Below are 7,908 nucleotides of genomic sequence, written 5' to 3'. Positions count from 1 at the left end.
TATTAATTGGCTGTAGCACGAACTTCTGCCGCGCAGCAAACATTATCCTGTGTGCAGGAGCCATATGCGTGGAACGGGCAGTCGGGAATTCCGAGAAAAGTATCACGCGTTCCGCCCATCAATGTTTATCAGAAGTGAATATTTGAAGATCACGATGAAATATCCAGGAGCCAGGATGGCAGTATCAGTGTCAATAGGTCTGTTCTTTTCAGCTGCGTTGCTGCAATAAGTTAGAGTGAGATTAATACATTTTATTTCATTTTAACTTATTGCAGCTGAAAAGAATAGACCAATTGTAACTTATTGCACTGCTGAAGTGATGCAATAAGTTAGAGTGAGAAAACATACTTGTCTTACTTTATCTTATTGCACCATTTCAATAGTGCAGTAATTATGAAGTTTAGCACCATCACCTTCGATTTTGACGAAACTAGACTCAATCGACGCGTTTTTTAAAAAGAAACAACTTTTTCCTCTAACAAAATCGTCGCTCTCTTCTACGAAGCGAGATATTTAGCGTTTAAGTTAAGAGCTCACTAGGTTAGGAAATCTGTCACTCCGAAAATGATACGACAGTCTTTCATTAGTAAGTACTGCAATCTCGAACGACTAGCGGGGGGCTACGCCCCCCGCACCCCCCTAAAAACTAAACTAACCCAACCTATCGTCACATTAAGCATCAGTTATTGTTTATTAAAGTGTTCAACTTTTGTGTTAATGTGACGATAGGTTGGATTAGATAAGTTTTGAAGAGGGCGCGGCTAGTCGTTCGATATTGCAGTTATTATTCAATATTGCTCGTTAACGGTACACAGTGTCGAAAAATTGTAATATATTTTTCGAACTTCTTTCATCAATAACTTTTTAATAAATAATGAGCGACGGCTAAAACCTTCTGAGAGTTATTCAGGAGGGTGACCTCTACAACAAATGTCAAGGTCAAGGTAATCGGAGAGTGGTCCGTTATTCTGTATAATTACCAAAAAAAATTTGTGTTTCTATTGAGTGTATTATTTCTTTGGCATGGGTTTAAAGCTTCTTTAATTTTTCTAGCTATGTGACTGGGGGGTTTCGCCTCCCAGACCCCCCGCACCGCGGCGGGGTGGGAGTCACAGTCTTTTGTGAGAAATTCAATCTTTAGCTTAAGCACATGAGACCAACTCCCATCCCGCCACGGTGTGGGACAAAGCCCTTCAGTCTCACAGCTAGAGATAGACGGTATGACAGATTTTCTAACACGCACTCAGATTTGTCTATTAATATCTCGCTTCGTAGTAGAGAGCGACGATTTTGTTAGAGAAAAAAGTTGTTTTTTTTTTTAAAAACGCGTCGATTGAGCCTAGTTTCGTCAAAATCGGAGGTGGTGGTGCTAAACTTCATAATTACCAACAGGGCAACTGAAAAGAACAGACCGTCAGTGTCAGTGCTAGTGTCAGTTTCGGTGATAATGCAAGGGCTTACTTCGGGATTAAAGCCTCAAGTTATAGAATATTTGGAGTGCTACGACGAAGCTGTCAGGACATAGAATCAGTGTCAGTGATAGTACAAGGACTAATTTTAAAGTTAAAGTCCCTAGTGAATATTTGAAGTGCAACGATAAAGCAGCCAAAAATCAGGATGGTAATATTAGTGTCAGTGATAGTTTCAGTGATAGTGTAAACATCCACTTCAAGATTAAAACCCTAAATAAATATTTGAAATGCTACGACAAGCATCCAGGATGGCAGTATCAGTGTCAGTGTCAGTGTCAATTGAAGGAGCAATATTAAGCCTCAAGAAAATATAAGAAGTGCCACAATAAAGCAGCCAGAAGTTAGGATGGCAAATTTTGTGTCAGTGATAGTGTCAGTGTAAGAGTCAATAAAAGTCAATATCAGTGTAATGCAACAAGTGAATAAATGGTGTGTCACAATACTCGATCAAGAAGTCAAGAGGAGGATCTATAAAAAAGTAAGACAAAGTTATATAAGCTTTGGGGCTTATTATTCGTGAACGCGTGATCGGACGGAAATACGGTTTGCGCCGCGAAGACTTGTTTCGGCAGGAGAATATTTTCATGTGTTTCAAATAATTTTTCCGCACACCTGGAATCTTATTTTTTTGACACCTGACAATATTTCGGGGCTGATTGCTCGAGAATGCGTGATCGGACGGAAATACGGTTTGCGCCGCGAAGACTTGTTTCGGCAGGAGAATATTTTCATGTGTTTCAAATAATTTTTCCGCACACCTGGAATCTTATTTTTTTGACACCTGACAATATTTCGGGGCTGATTGCTCGAGAATGCGTGATCGGACGGAAATACGGTTTGCGCCGCGAAGACTTGTTTCGGCAGGAGAATATTTTCATGTGTTTCAAATAATTTTTCCGCACACCTGGAATCTTATTTTTTTGACACCTGACAATATTTCGGGGCTGATTGCTCGAGAATGCGTGATCGGACGGAAATACGGTTTGCGCCGCGAAGACTTGTTTCGGCAGGAGAATATTTTCATGTGTTTCAAATAATTTTTCCGCACACCTGGAATCTTATTTTTTTGACACCTGACAATATTTCGGGGCTGATTGCCCGAGAATGCGTGATCGGACGGAAATACGGTTTGCGCCGCGAAGACTTATTTCGGCAGGAGAATATGATCATGTGTTTCAAAATTTTTTTTCGCACACCTGAAATCTCACTTTTTTGACACCTGACAATCTTTCGGGGCTGATTGCCCGAGAATGCGTGATCGGACGGAAATACGGTTTGCGCCACGAAGACTTGTTTCGGCAGGAGAATATTATCATGCGTTTCAAATTCTTTTTTCGCACACCTGGAATCTTACTTTTTTGACACCTGACAATCTTTCGGGGCTGATTGCTCGAGAATGCGTGATCGGACGGAAATACGGTTTGCGCCGCGAAGACTTATTTCGGCAGGAGAATATTATCATTCGTTTCAAAATTTTTTTCGCACACCTGAAATCTCACTTTTTTGACACCTGACAATCTTTCGAGGTTGATTGCTCGAGAACGCGTGATCGGACGGAAATACGGTTTGCGCCGCGAAGACTTATTTCGGCAGGAGAATATTATCATTCGTTTCAAAATTTTTTTCGCACACCTGAAATCTCACTTTTTTGACACCTGACAATCTTTCGAGGTTGATTGCTCGAGAACGCGTGATCGGACGGAAATACAGTTTGCGCCACAATGACTTATTTCAGCACGAGAATATTATTATGCGTTTCAAATTTTTTTATTGCTTACCTGCTGAAATTCGAGCAAAGTGTGAGTATTTTATCTATGTTTTATTTATGACTAATATTGAAAATGTATACGACTAATTGTTAGATATTTTTAAGTGCATGCTCTTAATATTATTAGTAAGGCTGATATTCATATTCTGATATTATATCTTAGATCTGACATGGTTTGTATGGCCTTCGACGACAAGATTCTTGGTGTTCGTGTAAAAAGTGCTTGAGCCAACCTATGTGACTGCCTTTCCAGGTAAAAGTTTTTTCACATTTTTTTCATTTGATATGAATATGTGCTCTCTTTGCGTCATATGTTCTGTCTATATGGATATATATTTTCCAAGCAGTACGAAGGGAGAGGACCGTTTTCTTTAGAGATTCTAATACTCAAATTATATCAAGTGTGAGTCAAAGCTGCAAAGGACAACAAAGCGAAATGCAATGCTGTTAGAGCGATTGGAACAATTTTATATCTATGGTCGGACGGCCATATACTTTTCGACCCGGCATTAGGATTAGATGCGTTCATTAATTGCGCAGGAAATGACATGAAAGTAAGTTTCGATATAATTCTTCCAATCTTTTATGAAATACAAGTGACTTGTAACTAAAGCTGTTTTGTATTAGAACTGATTCTCCATCCATGCGCCAGAGAAAGTCTGGTTGCAATAAATAAGTATTCCTTGTTAGATGAATCTTATATTTATTTATGTTAAGTACGATGGAATGCTTGCCGAGTTGTAGAATTAGTTTTGGGTCACAATCCAGACTCGATATTGCCACCTTCTTGAAATGTACGTACATACTTTAAAATATATTAACGAAGGAATTTATTTTGTTAAGATATAAATGTGGATATTTTTGTAGGTTCAAGTATTTTCAGTGCTCATTAATTTGATATGTCACAGTATTAATTTCAAAGTCCGCACTAACGCCGCATTGTCCTCATGTAATAATTATGGCGAATATACCATGACATTATGGAGAAGCGTCATATCAATTTTTGAAATTGTTCAGCACGTTCCGAGCTATGTAGAATATTCGCATCAAGACGCGCTGATTGAACGAGTGAGTATACTCGCTGACACTGTGCATTATTTTTTATCTTGTCGTTCGTGTAACTAAATACAAAATGTATTTTTTAACTGTGTCTTACTTTCTGTCGCGTTGCCGCTTGCACAGAAGAAACCGAGTTGCAAGATCTTTGGATGGAAATTAACGATTATGTGAAGGAAATTTCTAATCTCATGAAAAAGTACCAGGTATAGCCCGTATAACATGAAATACAAAAGATTATTATTAAAATAATAGCCTTAAAAATAAATTATACACACACGCACACACACACACACACGTATATTCATCGAGTGTTATGTTGCAGGAAACTGTGCTACCTGAAAAAATAGGGGATTTAATTAAAGCAAGAATACAATTGGAGCAACAATACTCTAGAAGAATACCCTAAATGTAAAAAATTGTCAAATTGTTCAATCCTTGGCATATATATTTGAAAAAACTAATCGCTATGACAATTTAGATATGACACCTACAATATAAGTTAATAAAAATTAATAAAAAAAAAAGAAATGAAAAATGACAAGTATTCTTTGCACTAATTATCGTGGTGTTATTTTTATAAGTAATATTTAATTATACTAATATTTTTATTATATTAATATTGTATGTTTAAATTTATATTAACATTATATTATATTAACATTTAATAGAAAGAGAATTTATAATAGAAATTATATTTTTAATATTACATTTTGATAAATTATTTTAGTTTCTTATTTAAAGATAAAATATAATAGAAAATTTGTATTGTAAATAGGAAATTTGTATTGTACCACAGCTGTATGTGTGATATAGCATATTGTCTAATTGTAGAATTAAACTCACTGGTTACAAATGTGTTATGAAATTTTAAATCAAACTGAAATATTAATATGTATCGTCACGTTCCATTTTCACATTGACTGTTTTCACTTGTTACTTCAACAAGTATTTTTGATAGATTATCTATTGCCACTAATTCATCTTTAACAGTAAACATGTCTTTAGAATCCTGAGTATTTCCTCTGTCATTTCCATGTTCTTTAATAATTTCTATAGTCCCAGCTTCTTCATTCTTATCTGAACTATTTTCCTCACTATATCTTTCATCTACATGGACTGTCCATGTTCTTAAAGGGATGCTGGAGTCTATGACGAACTCGAACAATGTCGATAATGCAGAGACGATCGTCACTAACATAATCACGCTATCCTTTTTGTATTTCTTGTATATACAAAATTTACATGAATATGTATTGCTTTGTTTTACCATATTCAACGAAAAACCTAACTATATATGTGTAGAAATCTTTCTGTAAACTTTTTCGATATTTTTAAACTTCCAAATGCAGATGCGAAAGTAGAGCAATGTTCTTTAAAATTTTTCTGTTTGAAGCATTCACACTTTCAGAATATATAAGCTGCGGAACTTTTGGATTAGGCAAATATTACGCTGACATCTTGAGATTTTACATTAAAAATTTTTCATTCGTTTTCGTCACATATCGAGCAATGCTCCTATTTATTTTTGCACGTACTTTCATTGCATTGTAAAAGCATTTGTAATTCTGTGTAACCAATACAACGTAAACTTTTCAAAAACATATCAGCGTTCTGTTGGTAAAGTTTTCAGCTTCAGCATCCCTTTAACCACGCAATTATGCACTTAGCACGGACACGAATCGCCAGAAAATGGGCGTAGAATAGACACGCACCAAATCTACACTTTACCGGCAGCGTCTGAAGATAGATGTAAGGAACGTAGTTCCACTCAAAAATGGGTGCAGATGGCGTGTCGAACCAGCGTGAAAATCGGTGTCGGTCAAAACGTATGGCGTGGCCGCTCTCAAGCTTCTCTCTATTATTAGGCACATGTACTCGGAGGATATATTTTTATACTGACGTAAATCAGAGAGAAGTCTAAATCCCGATCTACAATAGATTTAGTAAGCTTTAAGCCTTAAGAAATTGACCGATTACAGTAGATTATTCTCTTCAAATTTGACTGTAATTGGTCAATTTTTTAAAGCTTAGGGCTTAAATCACCTATTGTAGATCGGGATTAAGAGCAAGCTCGCGCGCGATTTAGCTGTTACTAGAGATCCTATAATCAGAGTTTGGCCATAAGATAGAATAAAAAATATATTTGGCAAAGGATCGTCGTGAGAGTCTCGTGTTCGCGTGCCCACATTTAACGCCTTACGTCACCCGTGTGATCCTCGTCTCCTGACTAACATCCCTGACTCGTTCGTCGCACAGACGACGAATAAGCGAGATGAAAAGGAGAGAAGCAGAGAAGGTAACTTCGATTAACTTGATTTGAAGCCGCGGACGATCAAACTCAGCGCCACAAACGGCACGCGTAAGAACACGACGACGAACGTAAACGTTCTCTAATTGCTCGTCTACGGGGATACAGTTGAATGATGTGTGTACGATCGCGGTGTGTAAATTCGCGCCGTTTCTCCCAAAAGTTCAGCTTTATGGTCCCTCTTTTAGAGTCTTAATAGCTTCCTCGTTAAAAGCGCTACACCCTTATGAAGTTCACGATTACGATCTACGTGCTCCTCCTTTAAACACCTTAGATCACTTGGTGTGAATTGCATCTCGCGTCTTGAGCAAATGAATAATGTAGAAAAGAGGAAAGAAAGAAAGCGAAAATAGGAGAAACGATACGAGAGAATGCAGCCTCGTCATTTACTGAAGTTAACTCGAAAGTGTGTCAACTAAAAAATTTCTTATCATTTTCATCACATATCGAGCAATGCTTCGATTCATTTTTACACGTATTTTCATGGCGCAAAAGCACTTGTAATTATGTGCAATTGATACAATGTAAACTTTGCAAAGAAAAACCGATATTCCGTCGGTAAGGTTTCCAAGTACGGCGTCCCCTTGAAGTCACAACGACGCGCACGCACGCATAACAAATGAGTGTCCGGTGCTTCGGTGATTGCACGTCCACGCATATTTGTCGTAAAATAATGTCGCGAAGCGCCGCTACTATTTCTTTTTTTTCACGTTGATTCACACGTCCCTCCGCACAGGACATTGTTGTCACTGAAAGAAAATTGTCGGGTCGACTGCAACTGCGATCATGAAGTAGCACGTGTCGCATTAAGGCGAATTGCAATTTTCTTCTCTATCTTTGTGCTCTTTCTTTCTCTCTCTCTCTCTTTTACAAAATTACATCGGATTTACCGTCGAACCGCGCGATCACGAGATATCCGACGGGTGAACATTACACTAAAAGTGAATCGATATACTTTCTTTTTACAGCAATCGTCTTTATTTCGTCTCACTTCTGATTGGTCCGCTATGTTTCGTCAAATCCCACACAGTATCCAATCACAGTACGTCTATGGCAGTATATTATGTTAGGTTAAGGAAAGATAAACAAAGAGATTGAACATGTGTCTCTCTTTCTCGCAGGGTCTTGACGAAACCGCGCGTTGTGGCCAAACTCTGATTAGAGTGACTCTAGCTGTTACTGTTTTTAGGCAGCGATGCAATGCCTCTATGCCTCTATGTACACAAAACGTGCAGATGAACTACATAGCCAATGTTCACGATTTCGTGGTTCTATTCTGTGCTATGAGTAAGATAGAGTAA

General features: G+C 37.7%; 1 long non-coding RNA gene across 3 annotated transcripts; it reads left to right on the top strand.

Annotated features, from left to right (window-relative positions):
* Nucleotides 1-11: 11 nt before the first annotated feature.
* Nucleotides 12-4,823, top strand: LOC116854139. Of its 3 annotated transcripts, none has more exons than XR_004380102.1 (8): nt 12-197; nt 1,393-1,950; nt 3,404-3,493; nt 3,588-3,794; nt 3,868-4,034; nt 4,108-4,308; nt 4,426-4,502; nt 4,622-4,823. It is a non-coding gene; the product is annotated as an uncharacterized LOC116854139 (long non-coding RNA). The 3 variants fall into 3 exon arrangements; XR_004380100.1 differs by having other exon boundaries at nt 4,423-4,502; XR_004380101.1 differs by having other exon boundaries at nt 3,144-3,493; nt 4,423-4,502.
* Nucleotides 4,824-7,908: the final 3,085 nt, after the last annotated feature.

Source organism: Odontomachus brunneus, unplaced genomic scaffold (assembly GCF_010583005.1).
Source record: "Odontomachus brunneus isolate Ranch 3 - 2012 unplaced genomic scaffold, Obru_v1 Obru_scaffold_008, whole genome shotgun sequence".
Taxonomy (NCBI): domain Eukaryota; kingdom Metazoa; phylum Arthropoda; class Insecta; order Hymenoptera; family Formicidae; genus Odontomachus; species Odontomachus brunneus.
The sequence above is the reverse complement of the archived record's forward strand: the minus strand, read 5'-3'. Positions and strand labels throughout refer to the sequence as shown.